Here is an 18,071-nt window from a genome sequence, read left to right as displayed (position 1 = left end):
GCCCAGTCAGCGTCCAGCCAGCCACCACATCATCGAACTCACTTTAAAAAAAAAACACTTAAATGGCCGCCACGCCATTGCCTCCCCATGCCCCACCCCATGGCCGCCGCCGCCTTCTGCCGCGCAACCATGGCCTTTGGCCGATCGTCGCCACCGCCGTCGCTGACTGACGGCATGCCTGCAACCGCTCCAGCCTCCTACTCCTGTTCTCCTTCTCCCTTGCTCCTCCTCCAGCCGGAGAGGAACATGATCTGGAGCGCTGGGAAGCTATCTAGGGGTCGATGGAGAGGAGGTGCAGCCCTGTAGCTCGACGGATTTGGTGCAGTCCAGCCCTCCCGTGCTCCCGTCCGTTCCCCCAATCGGTTGCCGACGGAGCGAGTGGGCGTGGTGCAAGGGCGTGTGGGCGCACGCGCGTGCTGCCTGGGAAGGCGCGGGGTGAATGGGGCCGTATTCTTCAGCTCTTCAACCTCGTGGCCATGGCTGGCCGGCAATGGTTCCCTCGGGTACGACGTGTTGGCGCAAACCCGGAAACCATATGCACAACGAAACTCAACTCGAGCACGAACTCGGAGCAATGGTGACGAACGCCGCGGCCGGCGAACCGGCCTGTATCTTGGCAACCTTTATTCACTGGATTTGGCAGCACTAAAGAACTACATCATCTTGACTTTATACACCAGAAGACGCAGCGCCCACGCATGCATAACCCCACGCATGCACTACCTCCGGAATCGGCCTCTTCTCGTCGTGAGCCACTCGCTCCTCCGCGAGACCCGGCCAAGCATCCATGCAATTAGCTTGCACGTACTAACTACCTGGAGACTTATTCCACTGATGCATGCAACACACGCACACACTAGTCGGGCACACACGCCCGCACTAAACACACAGCCATGACACGCGTGGTTTATTTTCTAACACTAGTATGCACGTACCTAGATAAAATCAATCATTATTCAATTTTCACATTGATATAAATTTGAACAAATAATTTTAAGCACACCACTAAATAAAACATATATCTTTTATTTGAAATTGCTGCTTCACCCTAGAAATACAAAGCAAAAAAAATTGAATTATCATCTACATGCAAGCCACATATCGATCAACACAAATATCCAAACTACTAATCAGGATTAATTTTACCAGTTCAAACCGGAAGGTCCACCAGTGATGGTTGGTTTCATCACTAAACCAAGGCAGAGATTTGATTGAACTCATATCCAAATTACTAACGAGGACAAATTTTACCAGTTCAAACAGATCTCAAACAAATTTTTAGTGTTACAGTGTAATGACTCATGATTAGGTATGAAATTTGAAGAAACGACATTAGCATGTAATCTTTGCATGGGGTGCAATATGGATTGAGGCCAGATCAGCGCAATGACGTTGTTGGTTGCAACTTCATATGTCCATCAGCTTGCTGTTTGTGCTTGATCGATATATTTGCCGCTTCTCTTCCGGTTCCTCACCCTCTTCCGCTATGCCTTGCTGTCGGTCTTCGGACCCTTAAAGAGACATGCATTGGTGCTTGATCTTCTCAGGTACCAATGTATCATCCACAACTAAAATCAGGAGCTACAGCAAAAAATAATGTGCAATGGGATACTTTGTCTATCTAAGATTAAGTTGGCAAATTAATTTTTATCCGTCTAACTCTTAGCTCTACACCTCAAGATAAGTCAGGCAACTCTAGCGAAAATGTTATACGGAACCATGGTTCAGCCGAACCTACGCTCGACACCATTGATCTCTGGACACTTTTCATAAGGATCCGTGCATGATTGATTAAAAAATGCATGATGGGAGCTGTTTGTATGTTAAACAATGCGTGACGCGGATCCACATGTAGCAGGATGTTGAATCGTACGGCGTCGATCATAGGTTCGGCTGAACCATGGTCCAGAATCACGCCTAGCCGAACCTACGCTCGACACCATTGATCTCTGGACACTTTTTATAAGGATCCGTGCATGATTGATTAAAAAATGTATGATGGGAGCTGTTTGCATGTTAAACAATGCATGACGCGGATCCACATGTAGCAGGATGTTGAATCGTACGGCGTCGACCATAGGTTCGGCTGAACCATGGTCCAGAATCACGCCTCTCCAACTCCAGTTTTCCTATTATAACATTGCATTAGACACGTATAATCTATTCGCCAAAAAGAAAGAGAGAAAAAGACACGTATAATCTGCCTGTTTTGAGTATTGCATACAGCTCCCAATGTAAACCGAGAATGATGTGTAGTGATGATTAATTACCTCATTTTGAACTGCTCATGGTTCGGGTTTTGGCTTCTTTTTCTTGCAGGACAGTGGGTTCGGGCCCTGCAGAAGGACACAGATCATCATTTCATAACTTAAAATGTTGATGATGCCCACAGCCCACTAGACCATAAGGATCAAATATACTCTGTGCATATGACGAATATCCTGAAAAAGCGCAGAGGTAAATATAACCTTCGCTCTGTTCCTTGTGAACTTGCTTTTCCCTGCCACAACTCCAGGCGCAATTCCATCAACAGACGTCCTTCCTTCTGATGACGCTTTCAGTAGCTTCTTAAATTCTGATTTTTCCATATGTATACGCTTCTCCTCATCCAACTGAGCAAACTTACGTTGCTGCAGAGGGTTTCTCTATAGAGAGAGAGTTCTTCAAACCATATATCACAGGAACACAAGGAACCTACAACGAAGCAAAACATGCATGAGCAGGTTCTGCAGAAGCAGTCCATAAGATGGCAAAATACATTGGTTCTATCGTTTCTGCAAAGTAGATGATATGCTAGTTGTCGGTTGGTTTAATGTCCCTGAGCAGACCTTTTCAGAAATAAAATTCAGGTGATAAAATGGTAAAGATACAATGCTACAAAAGCATAGTGAATCGTCATACCTCCCAGTGACAGAATACAATCCACTGCACTGACCAGTTTTTCATGCTCGCAGCTGAACACACCAACAGAAGTCCACAGAAAAAAGCAATCGTCAGTTCCTCGAGCTAATCAAGTCACAATACAGTAAGACTCTCCTGACTGAATATAGTAGCAGTAGTATAGTACCAGAAATTCCTACAATCAAAGTGATAAAACAAAACCAACCTGATCCAAAATCCAGTATACAATTTCATAGTTGGCAAAGAAGTTTCATACTATACATGGGTTTAATGTAACCAGTGCCAAACTACAAAACTAACAGTGAGGCCTCATGTTATTGTAAAGTTATAATCCATAATTCAAATTGCACCTAGGTTTCCCGAAAGCCCAGAACAAAATTGGCTGCATCCTGTATCATCAGGTGATTAAATAGCCGGCACCCAAATTCGAAACTGCATATAAGCTACCAATGCAGGTAGGATTTTAGATAGCCCAAACCCAAATTGACTCTATCAGGTGACTAATATGACAGAACAAAGTCATTCAATTCGAAATTGCATCGATGACCAACGCATTTTTTCACAGAGCTTTCTAGCATGTAAATAAAATAAATAAAAACAGGAGGATAGAAGTTAACATCAGAAGGGGACCTGGCGGTGGCGAGGAGCTGGGTGGCTCGAAAGCCTGAGAGTGGTACTTGCCGATGCGGCGGAGCTCGACCTGGACGCACTTGGAGGTGAAGAGCGGGGGCGCCCGGTCGGCGTAGAGGAGCTCATGGAGGGCGTCGTCGGCGGGGAGGAGTTGTTGGACGAGGAGGTGGTGCACGAAAGTGCCGTCGACGAGCACCTTGTAAGCCTCGCGGAAGCCGAAGCATGTGGAGTAGAACTTGACCACCTTGCAGTGCCGCGACCACCTCTTCACCCTCTTCGCGGCAGCTCCGGTGGTGCCCCAAGGGAAGCGACAGGAAACGTGTGATGCGCGCCGGTAAGGCCGCGAGGTGGGTGGCGGAGGGGTGCGGGCTCGGGTAGGGCGGCGGCGTGTCGAGTGCAAGGTTTTGGTTACGGAATAAGACATTTTTATTGAGGGGACAGGTAAACGTGGTTACCACAGTTACCACGAAATTTCGAGCACATTTCTAACGAATTTTCAACAAAATTTATAACGCAATTTTGAATTCAAATTCTTTCAAAATAGATATAGATAGCACCTGAACTTGTATTTATCATAAAAGAGCTACTAGCTCAGTGGAACGTTGTCTACGTGAGTGCTGTGACGTGATGTCATACTTTATTATACAATGGGCGTTTGAATTCATAAGATTCGAAAAATTCGATTCTTTTGCTCCAAATGACCATTTACCAAGGGTGACCGAAATATGTGGTAACCATGGCAAATCTTGAAATTTCGAGCGGTAAACAAAACCCCTGGTCGAGTGGAGGTGGAGGAGGCGCGAGGGGATTTCGTCGAAATCACTAGTTGAGGAGTACTTGTTGCAAAGATCACTCCAACCTCCCCAGGTTGCGACAAGTGGCGCGCTGCATGTGCGCCACTTGTCGCAACCCGAGAGTTTTCCCTTTTTTCGTAGATCCGTTTATTTAAAATGTTTTATCTCTTAAACCGTGCGTTCAAATCTCAAACCGCTTTCATCGTTGGATTCCTCGCATCAAGATCTTCAAAGCTAGATCCCATATTGATAGGTTTTGACGAACTTTTTTTCACGAAAGAACCGGACGAAAAAACCGAACCGGGAGCTCTAACAATGAAATATCCTGAAAAACAGTTGCTGAAAATATAACATTTGCTCTGTTTCTTTTAAATTTGCTTTTCTCTGCAGCTACTCCGGGGGCGATTCCATCGACAGACGTCTTTCCGATGACCCTTTCAGTAGCTTCTTAAATTCTGATTTTTCCATATGTATACTCTTCTCCTCATCCAACTGAGCAAACTTACGCTGCTGCACGGAGGGTTGCTCAATAAACAGAGAGTTCTTCAGACCATATATCACAGGAACACAAGGAACCTACAACCAAGAAAACACATGCATCAACACATTGTTGCACAAAAAGTTCGTAAGATAACATGGCAAAATATATTTCTTTTTCTGTTGTTTCTGTTAAATAGATGATATAATACTTGTCAGTTGTATTAACGTCCCTGAGCAATTTCTTTCACAAATAAAATTTAGGTGATAACATGGTAAAAGTAGAATGGTACAAAAGCATAGCAAATCTTCATACCTCTCGTAGCTTTGCCCGGGAGTGTTTGACAAAAAAACTACCACAATTGGGGTCCTCGTCCCACAGAACTACCACTTTTTAATATGTGGTCAAAAACTACCAAAAATTCTTAATTTTGTGACTAAAAACTACCACTTTCAGGTAATAGACAGTTTAAACAATTTAAATATGTTGACCATTCAGTTGACCGTTATTACAGGTGGGACCCACACGTCATTCTTCTTTCTCCTCTCTCTATCTTTCTTTGGCATTTTCACAAACAGCTTCTGTGCATGGGAGGGAAGGAGGTCAAACTCCAGTGATGCGCCCGCCGGGGAGACGCCCCTGCTGCACGCTGTGGTCGCCGGCTCCTTGCTGCCCGGCGAGGCGTCCTCCGCGTCGTCGTCGTCCTAGTTGCCGCCGAAGGCCGGCTCTCCCTCCCCCGGAATCAGGACCACCGTCGCGGCGAGCCCTTGCTGCCGGAAGCTAGTCCGTCGGGGCTAGCGGCGAGCAGGTTGAGCAGCTCGTCGCCGACCAGATCCGCTGCCTCGCGTCCGCCGCCTCGACGGAGTTCCCTTCGGTCGCCCCTCATCTCCGCCTCCCGTCGTTGGTGCCTAGCGCCGTCGCCCGCTCGTCTTGGTGCGCGAGGCGGCCCATGCCCCTGCACCTGGAGAGCTACCGCGTGTGGGCACGGGGCGGCGGCGGCAAGTCATCGGAGTCGCGTCCTTGGCAGCCGGTCCGGGCGCGTCCGCTACAGGCCGGTGGCGCGCCTGCTTCTTTGGGGCCTTGGGCGCGTCCGTGACAGAGGCGGGAGCCGGCGTCGGACCACGGGAGTCCGCTGGCGGCGAGACGGGGGGACTGGTCCGGCGGCGAGACAGGGCACGGGTCCGGTAGCGTCGATCTGCAGCGCGGGTGGGGGTGGGAGGTGCGAGGCGACGGCTGCGGGTGGGCCAGTCTCCCCTAGCATTGACTTTTCAGTCACATTAGCCCTGACGGGTGGGCTAGTTTTGTCAGTTTTCAGTTTAAATCATATAAAACGATCATCAAGTGAAACTGGTAGTTTTTAGGAACAAATTAAGAAATTTCCGGTAGTTTCAGGTCAAAATTTTCAAAGTGGTAGTTCTGTGAGACAAAAACCCCTAAAATGATAGTTTTTTGTCAAACACTCTTTGCCCGGAGACCAGAATCCTGGGTGGCGACAAAGTAGTGCTCCGGATTCTTATCACCAACCAGGGACAGGATACAGTCCACAGCACTGACCACTTTGTCATGCTCGCAACTGAAGATACAAATAAAATTACAGAGGACAAACAATTAGCGCCTCCGCAAGTCACAATACTGCAAAACTATTCTCACTGAATGTAGTAGTACTATGAATACACTCAACACATCAACAGAAGTCTCTCTCAAAAAAGAAAAACACATCAGCAGAAGTCAATTGAACAATCCGTACACCGGTAAAGCTACCCTTCCTGAAGGACTGAACGTAGTAGTAGTACTTCATACAAACTGAAAGAACAAAACCAATGCGCACAATTCTGGTACACGTTTTTCAGTTTGGCCATGAAGGTTCCTAGTTGGAAAATGGAACCAAGCTAACCAATGTGATCTGATTCCAATATATTGTTTGCAGTTGGTAATATCGGAGGCAAACAAAACAGTGCCACTTTACAGGATAAGCACAAGGAGGGACGTTCTGATTAACGAGCAGTTCAAATTGGTTGGTTTTCAGACAGCCCAAACCCAGATTGGCTCTAATTCTATCACATACTCCTTCCGTTCGGAAATACTTGTCCTAAAAATGGATAAAATGAATGTATCTATAACTTAAATAAGTTTAGATACAACCATTTGTAGGACAAATATTTCCGGAGACAATTAAATAACTATTGCTAAAACTAACCCTAGAATTTGCCAGAGTGAGATTTACCTATGTGGCGACCAAGCGTACGAGAGTACTCAACGGTTTTGTCGGCGCCTCGGCAGCACTTTGCGCCGCAGCCTCCGCATCACCCTTCCCCGCCTCTTTCGCACATGATGGCGCCGGCGGGAGAGCTTTCTAAAGCGCCGACGACTCTGAATCGAGGTTGCATAAGCCATTGGGGTTGGGGCCGAACATGCCAATGGCGAAGCATTCCGTCCGTCAGCGCTTCGGGCCGGAAGAACTCGCACCGCCACCGGAGCCGGTCGCCATGGGTAGCGCTGGTGGAAACTGAATGGGGGGGGGGGGGGGGGGAGGGGACGGGTCGAAACGGCGGCATACTAGACCTAATACATGGCGTTTCGCCGTCTAACGGCGTCCGTCAACCCGACAGGCAGGACCCACCTGTCGGTTTTGCGGCTAGATCAGGGCGTCAGTGCTCTGTGTTACACATTAGGCACAAACGGTGGTTTTTTGTGTCCTGACTCAAATTTGGTACTAAGTTGTTACGCTAGCCCTAAGTGTGGTGGTTTTGGGTAGCTTGTTGGTCTGATGAGGTCATAAAAATTTACCATTGCTTTTAAAAATGGTACTCCCTCAATGGTCGTACTCATGGTATATACGCAATGCGTGTCGTCCTAGAAGGGCTGCACAATTTCCGAGAGATACTTATGGTGTGTTGAGTCTTTGCTTTGGTCATACTCATGGTATATGTAATGCGTGTGTCTTGTGCTTTTCGTTCCTTTTAGAAAAGGGTGAAGCACCTTTGCCACCCAGGAGACCCAACCCAGGATTCTTCCGAGTGATATAAAAGCAAGCACAGATGAGCCACGCTTCTCTCACATCTCCCTCCCTCCACACAAGGCGCAGCATAAGCAGAGCACAACATGGCTAACCGAAAGCTCCAACGCCTGGTTATCTTCTCGCGAGTCGCCGGCCTCGCTCTCACCGTCGTTGAAGTGGCCGTCGTCATGTCAACCCCGACCAAGCACATGGTCCGCGCGCCCCAGAATGCCATCAGGTAAGTACTTTGTCCGTTCCGTAATTTTTTCTGTTGTAATGCTATGATCAAAGATGAAATACTCCCTCCATAAAGAAATATAAGAGCATTTAGATCACTAAAATAGTGATCTAAACACTCTTATATTTGTTTACAGAGGGAGTAGATTGAAAGTTCCTCGCGGAAAAAATAAGAGTAAGGAACTTATAAAGTAGATTATTCTGTCATTAGGGCTGGACACGAGCTGAGCCGAGCTGAGTTCAGTCCGAGCCGGCCTTTGGCTCGCCTAAAGCGAGCCGAGCTCGGCTCGGCTCGTTGGTTGAACGAGCCTGTTTTTGGAGGCTCGGCTCGTTTTGCCTCTGGCTCGGTCCAGCTCGAGCAGCTCGCATGTGCACTGCTAATGTGTGTGCAAGCCTGTGCTTGCGGGCGTCGGGCGGCGGACGCTTGGCCAGGCACCATAGGAGGGATGAACGGCGCCATCGGTGCCGAGAGCGAGCCGTCCAGTGTCTGGCGCGGCGAGGACGACGGCGGCATCCGGCGCGGCAAGGAGGACGACAGCTACACTCTATACAATCAAGCAGAAGCATTGATCCATCCATCCATCAAGCCCTACATCCATCCATGCATCCATCGCGTGCCTGCGCAGCCGTGCAGGGAGCATGTGTGTCATCTGCCGTCCGTGCGCCAGTGCAAGGGAGCGCGCGTGACTGAGTGCCGAGCGTGCGCGCGCCGAGTTACTAATGGGAAGGAAGGAGAGAGTACCTGCTCGTCACGTACAGCGAGAAACCAGGGGAGGAGCGTCCGCCTGCATTCGGGGTGGTGAGGAATGGCCGCATCGCTCGCCGCCATCGGTCCACTTTTGCGGCGCGGCAAGGAGAGAGATGTGGCGGCGCGGCGAGGAGAGGGATGCGGCGGCGCTGAACAGAGAAAGGAGAGACTGCGCTTTCTCTGCGTCGCTCGTGCCCTAATGGAACGAAGGCTGATGGGAATTGGGCTGGGCCTAGAGCGAGTCACCGAGTTGGACCGGGCGAGACTCGGCTCGGCTCGGTCAGGAATCGGGCCTCATTTCACAAGTCTGCTCGCTCGTTTATTCTATCGGGCCGAGCTGTAACAGGCCGAGCTAGAGCGAGCTTCGGGCCGAGCCGAAAAGCTCGCTCGAACGTCCAGTCCTACCTGTCATCGCTCCTTGAATTAAGTTTTTTTGAGAAATCTTGTCACTTTATTGATTCAAGATAATATTCATTTTTTTTGTCCAGATAATATTCATAGGTACAAGTAAAACATGGGTTTCTTTTAGACTGGTTTCTTGGGCAAGCTATTGCCTTGCCTCACAAAGCAAAGAAGTTACTACAAGTAAAATAGGAGCAGTTATCTTTATTTTAGCGGCTTTGCTACATGGACGGGCTATTACGAGGCTTGGCGCCCACCCCATCAAGGGGGGGATTAATTAGGGAGGAGGGGGTTATTTAGCCCAATTAAAAATGGACAAATCAGCTGCCCCCGCCGCCCATCTCGTCGCTGTCCCTGCCGCCCTCGCCGCCCCCGCCGCCCGTACGCGCCCGCTCAATCGTAGTACCCACACACACACATGCACACACACATACACACACACACACACTACACGTGCACACACATGTACGTACACACACACATACACACACACTACACGTACACACACATGTACATACACACATACACACACACATATAATTTTTATTACTTATTTTCTGTTTTCTATTGTTTGGATGAATTAATTAATATAACTAGTTTATTTTTAGAATGTTAGAAATGTTATATGTTAGATGAATTAGAAATAGTTTATTTTTAGTAAGAAAATTTATGTATATGAGTTTATTTGAACTAGTTTATTTTTAGTAAGAAATCTTGGTATATGAGATTAGTTGAACTAGTTGAATTAATATAACTAGTTTATTTTTAGTAAATGCTTAGTTGAACTAGTTGAATTAATATAACTAGTTTATTTTTAGTAAATGCTTAGTTGAACTAGTTGAATTAATATAACTAGTTTATTTTTAGTAAATGCCTAGTTGAACTAGTTGAATTAATAGAACTAGTTTATTTTTAGCAAGGAAATTTAGGTATATGAGATTATTTGAACTAATTAAAATTTAGGTATATGAGATTATTTGAATTAATATAACTAGTTTATTTTTAGTAAATGCTTAGTTGAATTAATAGAAGTAGTTGAATTAATTGAATTAGTAAGTGTTTAATGTTTCGCCTATATGAACATAGGAAATGTCGTCTGACGACGGAAAAAATTTCATTATGTGCGAATACAGTGAAGACCAGCGCGGTCAGTGCGACAGAAATTTCCTTGTTGATGATAGGCGATTCAGCATCAAGCTGGATGAGACCTTCGAATTCGATACAGTAATTAAGCATCACTTATATATGCTTCATTTGCCTGACTTATAATTTTTAATTTTCACTATTCTACTAGCGCATCCCCTGCCATGCAAGAATTTTTGTCTTGGATAAGATAGGTTTCAATGATATGGAAACTATGGAGGTAAAGAGAGTTTACCTGAAAACTGAGCATGGTTATACTTTCAACGTCAAAGTATACAATGCACATACGTACACCTATTTTGAATGCAAAACTTGGCAAGCACTATGCAACGCTTATGCATTTGAGCCTGGTATGGTTATCAACTTGGATATTCGTCTGGAAGATGATATTGAAGGTAATAGAGACATATGGGTCGATGTGCAGACGCCTCTTGTTCTACCATTATGTGAGTTCTTCTCAACTATATTTTTGTCTTTGATATTGCTTATTCAAAAATAATTGACAACTAATTTCTATTGACAGCTTATTTCCATTCAAGCAAACATGTCCGGCGCTTGATAGACAGGACCTACTACTGTCCCGGAGCTGAACTAAACTGCGGGGAGATAAGTCATTATGTTTCATGGCTTGAGGATCTTCATACTGTAAAGACAAATTTTCTTCCTGCACTTAGAAATGTTAGTACTCAAAACGTGCGACCAATAGTGATGGTATTGAACTACGGTCACATCTATTTAGGAATGATGGTAAGAATTTTACTATTTGTTCTCAGTGCATCTTTTGCATACATAATTTTTTGCTAAACTTTCATTGCTAAGTATATTAATTAAGTACTATACGATGTTCTTTAACAGGAATTCTCGATGACAGTTGTGCCTCAGGGGATCGAGACTAAAGGTCGCATGTCAATTGTTAGCTTACGGCCAAGATATCCTGCATTGCACATGAATGCATTCAGGATTTCTAGAAGCGATGAATGCTTAATAGCGAAAGATTGGAGGAAATTTTTTAACGATCGCAGAGAAGTACTAGGGGGCAGCAATGAGAAGCGCATCCCACGATTAGGAGACAGGTTCATCTGCATGCTCCAGTATGATGAATCAGGAGAGCTATACATGTTCTATGCTATTTTACCAGAGAAAGAGTAGCTAGTAGGAGTGATTTAGCTAGTTCACGCTGCTCTTAGTACTTGTCCTTTCATGTCCGTGTTCTTCGTTCTGAACTTAATCTCAAAGAGTGATTTGCTTTTGTGGTGTTATATATGAACGCTTATAATATCATGACAATCATGTTGAACTCGATGATATTTTTGCTTCTGGTACAAGTGAATGTTTCTTATTTAAGCTATTGTTGGTGGTGATTAGATAGCGGTAATGACTATGATGATTAAATAGTGATAATGACGACTACGATGATTTTAGCTAGCTAGCTAGAGTATATATATACACTCATGTTGATGATATGATGCAAGAGCTTTTATGTTAATATGATGATGATGATGAGTTATTATATCATTTAATGAAAGAAACCACAGATTAGTTTTAGCTGGATGGATCCTACCTAAGTGGTCAAGTATATATATGCATGCCATATCCATACATATTAATTAGGTGATCAAGTATAATATGGATATGGCATATACTTGATCACTTAGCTAGCTAGATCCAAATGCATCCAGTCGAAACTAATCCGCGGTACTTTCACCTAATGATTTAACAAATCATTATAATGTAAAACAATCACTAAATTAAATTGAAAACACAAAATTAAAGGAAAAATTAAAAAAAACACCCAAACATTTAGTACCGGTTGGTGTTACCAACCGGTACTAAAGCCCTACGCGCACCCGGGCCTGGCTCGTGCCACGTGTTTGCACTTTAGCGCCGGTCCGTGACGAACCGGTACTAAAGGGGTGGGGCTTTAGTCCCCACTCTTTAGTGCCTGTTGGCGAACCGGCACTAAAGGCCGTCACGAACCGGCACTAAAGGCCGGTTCTGCACTAGTGTCTGCCTCATTGCTGGACCCACACGTCAGCTGCACGCCTGCAGAAAAAGGAAAGAAAACAGTTGGGGATGGAGGAGATTAGTGCAGGCGGTGTGTATGGCGGGTTGGGTCGGGACGGTGCCACATAGGACTGCTAGAGGTGGAGGCAGGGGAAGATCCTTTTCTTCTTCTTCTTCCTCCTCCACCTCCCACTCCCATGTAGTAGCACTATAGCAGCAACCAACTGCTGCCCCGCAATGGAGCAATATATCCGTTTCTTCCTCCTCGTCCCAAAGGATCCTCCTCCTCCTCCTCGTCACGGCCTTTTCGTTACTTTATTAATGTTGTGTGAGCATGGAATACACTTATGTTTGTTGTTAAGCTGGGGAAAATATTTTTAAAATATTTTATGCTTTTATAGATAACTATTTAGGAAGGTTGTCTAAGTTGAAGTGCCTGATCGCTCTTTGAAATGCCAATTACATTGTAGTCCTTGATTGAGCACTATTGTGCTGATAGTCCCCGCATTATTTTGTTGTTGGCTATTCAGTTATACTAAACTTTTTTACTTCATCACAACTATTCATGACACATAAATACATATTACCCTTATTGTTATATTTAGTGATATATTTTATTATATGTATGTATTACTAGTGAAATTGACAAGGACATCCCACTCATACACATTAAGTTAAATAAATTTGAATATATTCATTTTATGCTAAATCAAAGCAATATGTTTTGTCATTTAATTAATTTTGTGGTTTAATTTGGGTTGTTTATAAAAATAATATAGTGGTTTTCACCATAAATTAAGAATAGCAAAAATATCACATAAGAACACAAGTTAAATATACTATGTTGTGCTTGTATGCTTCCTTTACACAATATTCATAGTTATCTGTAGAACTTGTTGGCTGCTATTGATTGTATATATCAGGTTTAGGCATAACTAAATACACTATTCTAGAGTGTATGTGATGCCAATAAGTAGTTTATTGTTGAATATCTTCTCAATGTTCTCGCCAGTGATGGGTGCTTGTTTCTTTGTCAAATATGCATGTATTTATCTTAGGAATAATTAGTTAGGCATTGAAATATGAGCGCTTTGTACTTGGTATGAAACCCTTTTGTTTATAGCATATCAAATTCAATGTTTGTAATGTTGTTGTTTTGAATATTTTTTGAAAAACATAACGATATGATGTTTGCGTATTGGTCTCCACACCATGACACAATCTAGTTTGTGCAAGAACATTCTAATATGCATTTCTACGTGCACACAACAAGAGATAAGTGAGATAAAAAGTGCACAAGGACAGTCACAACCATGATGAGAACATTGGATTAAAAGTTGATTCACGAATAAAAACATTTAGGAGCCTAAACATTTATGACATTGACAGTCCATTTTTATTGTAGCATTCATATCAGTGTGGCCTTTAAACTAGACTAAATCTACATAGTTTGACAAGCTTTTCTCACGCTCTTTTGTTGGTCGATGGTAACGTATTAGTTGTAAACCATTTATAACAAATTACCACATGATAACCTTAGTACCAAGATAGTGGCAAATTCTTAAACCATCGGGTGGTAAGAAAGGAGAAACTAGTATATCATGCTTGCACTATGGATCCAACATTGAGACACGACACAAGTAACATAATTGATATCTTTCAAAGCCTGACCAAGAGCAATTTATTTTTTAACCAAGTCTAAACTAACTTGATGGCCCCAAAAACCAACTCAGTCCAAAACATTATTCATGAGCTATTTGGAGAATTACATTGGCAGAAACCGTGGATGTACAACATAGCTACAATGTTTCGTAGACTAACTTGGGAGCAAGGAAGGAGGATGGGATTTCTCCCATTGCGCCGTCCCCACCTCTAACTTTTAACTTGCTGATCGATCATCACAATTGCCGTCGCGCATCTTCTGCTTATCGAAACACGTTTCGTTTCTTTCTTTCTTTCTTTCTTTCTTTCTTGGATCACATCACATCACATCATCCATCCATTCAAGAGGGGCAGGGCGTATGTGTGGTGTGCTCAACTTGAGTCATCGATCCATAGATACACAGTTACACACAGAAATTTCTTCAATCTCCACTTCTTCACATACGTGTGGGAGTTATTTGACATTATTATTTAGAGCAATGCATATGCACAAATATGTGTGGTAAAAGTAGAAGCTGAGATTTAGGTATCTAGTTCTTAGGTCTGTTGTAAAAGCATAATTGTATTTGGCCACGTAAATATTTTCACTTCTCGTGTAAAAATGAATTTAGATACCCAAAGTTTTGTTTTGATGTTGGGGATGCTCTAAGCTTGTTCCATGGCCACGAAGGCCACTGCCTTTGCCCACATGGCCACAAGTACATACCGATCATGCCGAGATTCTCTTATTTAAGTCAGGTGACTTAGCGGTCAGTGACATCTGGCTCGTCTAACAGCATAGGCCACATGTCAAGTGACTGAAAGTCACATGACTTAGTCATAGGATCTACGCCCATACTATAGAATATGCTCTGTAGCTGGAGTATACATGTGTAAAGTGTAATTGGGGATTTCTCCAGCTAATAGAATGGTTTAGAGACACTCAGCGTCGGCTGTTATATAGCCCGGCAAGGAGTAGAGCGGGAACAGTAACGGTAAACGGATGAAACGCTACAGAACAGCGGCGGACACTGAGCCGTTGGATCTTCTTTAACTGGATGCTGGCGAGCCATTGGATAACTGAACTTGATTCAGCTACACTGAAGAAATAGGCAGTTCACTTCAGTCTGACAGCATGGCCAAAAATACTATACCGATCATGTCCAGATTCTCTAATTTAAGTAAGGTGACTTAGTGGTCATTGACATCTGGGTCCTTCACAACCTAGGCCACGTGTCAAGTAACTGAAAGTCACATGACTTGAGTCATAAGACCTACGGCCATACTGATCACACTCATACTCACATGCTTGGTCTTTTGTTTTGCGAGGGACATGGCTGGCCATCTTCTTCATCATCTTCTCCCCACACACATACATGCATAAGTTTTTTTTTTTTTTGTGAAAAGAAGGATTTGCCCTTGGCCTTTAAATCAAGCGATGCACACAATCGAGAGGTTGTATACCATTGCCGAAACTATGGACCCAACGATGCGATAGTACTAGCTACTTGATACCGCACTAACCCACTTGAAACTAAAGCTGTACGACTGAAACTCACTTGATACAACACAGACTTGTGTATTCACGGGCTATTTTGAGAATTATACCCCGAATAGAAAATTGTGAATGCACAACCTAGCCACTACGGTGACTAAATTAACCTCATAGTCTCATACTCCCTCCGGCCGGAAAAACTTGTCCCTCAAATGAATGTATCTAGCACCAAGTTAGTGCTAGATACATCCATTTGAAAAACAAGTTTGGGACAAGTTTTTTCGGATGGAGGGAGTACTTCCCTAGCGAGTGACCAAGCCAAAGCAAATGCTCAATGGTTCGCCTCTATCAAACTGTTGGTTCAAGCGAAATAAAGATAACCTAAGTAATTAATATTAACCTTGATTAAAAGGTCTTATATTAGTCTATACAGAAGGAGTACTAGATTAGTATAGAACTATTGAGTTCAGCTGGACCCAACTCTAACACCGCCCATGTCTCCCGTCTCAAATTACTGTGAATTTATAGCTTCGTCCTATGTCAAATTCGCCGAACAAAACCTCTATTCCGGCTGCCACCGCCTACCCTCACTTTTCGGTTGCACGCCGATCATGGCCTTATCCAAAACCCTTTCCCATTCTTACTTTCTCGAACCTCTGATCTCTTGACGCCATCCTTTTAATGGCGTACACATCTAGAAATAAGAGATGAATGTTCCTACAAAGCTCCTCATAGCTCAGCGACTCTCGGCCGTCAGATGCGTTTGCTTGATGAGTTTTTGGTCGTCCGATCGAGCGCATGGAAGAGCTGGGCCGTCGGATCTGGGATGGGCACTATAGAAATGAATAGTTACTGCCTCCAACTGCGGTAGTCACCGTCGTCTCGTGCCACCGCGCGTAATTACGCTGCCCCACTGAGGGCATTCTCGTCATTTCGTGTAAAGTGGTATAAAAGTTGGGTGCTCCTGTGTTGAAGACCTAGCCGCCTCCTCTCCCTCCCGCTCTCTCGTTCCCCTCCCCTCCCGCGCGCCTCTTCTCCTCCCGCCCACATCGCCGCCGCCGCCACCCACCGCCTCGAACCAGCATCTCCCGAAGGGGCGCCACGGCCGGTGGCGCCGCTGCCCCCCCCCCCCCCCCCCATCGAGCTTGATTGTCCCCATCGCAAGGAGGAGCGGAGGTTGCCACTGGTGCCGCTGCTCGGCCCTCTCTTCCCACTGCGTTGATCCGACGCGCCGCTGATCTGCGGGCGGCCACGGCTAACCCTAGAGCGGAGGTTGCCGCTGCCGCCGTTGCTCGGCCCTTTCTTCCCTACACTAGTAGAAAAAGGGCCTATTGTCCCGGTTGGTAAGGGACTTTTGTCCCGGTTCCTGAACTGGGACTAAAGGGTCAGTACTAATGCCCTGGCCCTTTAGTCCCGGTTCAGTCCAGAACCGGGACAGATGGCCTCCATGTGGCATGTGTGCTGAGCCCAGGCAGGAGGGCCTTTTGTCCCGGTTGGTGGCACCAACAGGGACCAATAGGCATCCACGCGTCAGCATTTCTGTGGCTGGGGTTTTTGTTTTTTTAAGGGGGGGGGGGTTGGGGTTTTGGGGGGTTAATTTAGGTGTTTCATATATTATGTTATCTAGCTAATTAATAGAGAGAAGTGTCCTCTCTTTTGTCCATGCTTGGTCGACGCTACGTACTATACATACGTATAGAGAGGACTAGCTAGACACGCTAGCTAGCTAGTAAGCAAACGAAGGAAACAGAAGATCGTCATGAACATATATGCATACAGAGAGAAGTGATATCGACCACCTCTCCTTCTCCGAGAGATTGGTCGAACAACAAGTTCTCGTATATCTATCCGACACTACCGGCTACATATATACAATAATTATCTTTTACAAATATAATCTCCTAACATACGGACACGTGGTCCACATAGTATTCTCCATCTTCAGCGATCACGTGGTCAAGAAAGAATGCCGCCAATTCCTCTTGAATTGCTCGCATGCGATCTGGTGCTAGGAGTTCATCCCGCATCCGAAACATCTAATTTGAAGAAGGGGGTCAATACATACATACATACATACATATATATATATATATATATATATATGAATGAATGAAACTCAACAAAAATGATGGTAATAAAATAAAATGGTGAATATTTTTATTTACGTACTTCATATTGTTCGTCAGAGTAGCCCCGCTCATAGGTCGTGTGGCGGATGGACTCGCAAACATAGTATCCACAGAAATCATTCCCTTGTTCCTGCCACAACCACTTTACAAGAAATAGAGGTCAAGCAAACTGATAAGCAAGAATGCCAAATGGTATTGATGAAACTAGCGCTTGAATCACTAGGAGATGCGCGGAACATGCTACTATATATAGTACTTACTTTCGGGTGTCTAAATTCCAGCTTCTTCAGCAGTCCCGGAGCTTTTTTTGTGAATTTTCTCCAAACCCTGCCAGACAAAGAAAACAATTACTTGATATCAGAAATGAACAAAGTTGCTGATATGGTGGATAATGATCGATTTAACTTACTTCTCGAGCATTTGAGTCATGTCCGCATACTCCTGGGGATCTTTTCGTTTTGAGTATAAGAC

General features: G+C 44.7%; 1 pseudogene; it reads right to left on the bottom strand.

Annotated features, from left to right (window-relative positions):
• Positions 1–1,418: 1,418 nt before the first annotated feature.
• LOC147967045 (uncharacterized) lies at positions 1,419–6,662 on the bottom strand (annotated as a pseudogene).
• Between the last annotated feature and the right edge of the window lie 11,409 nt (positions 6,663–18,071).

This window comes from Triticum urartu, chromosome 6A, assembly GCF_056163025.1.
Source record: "Triticum urartu cultivar PI428250 chromosome 6A, HENAU_Tu73, whole genome shotgun sequence".
NCBI classification, from domain to species: domain Eukaryota; kingdom Viridiplantae; phylum Streptophyta; class Magnoliopsida; order Poales; family Poaceae; genus Triticum; species Triticum urartu.
Note: the sequence above shows the minus strand (reverse complement) of the source record. Positions and strands in the feature narration are given on the sequence as shown.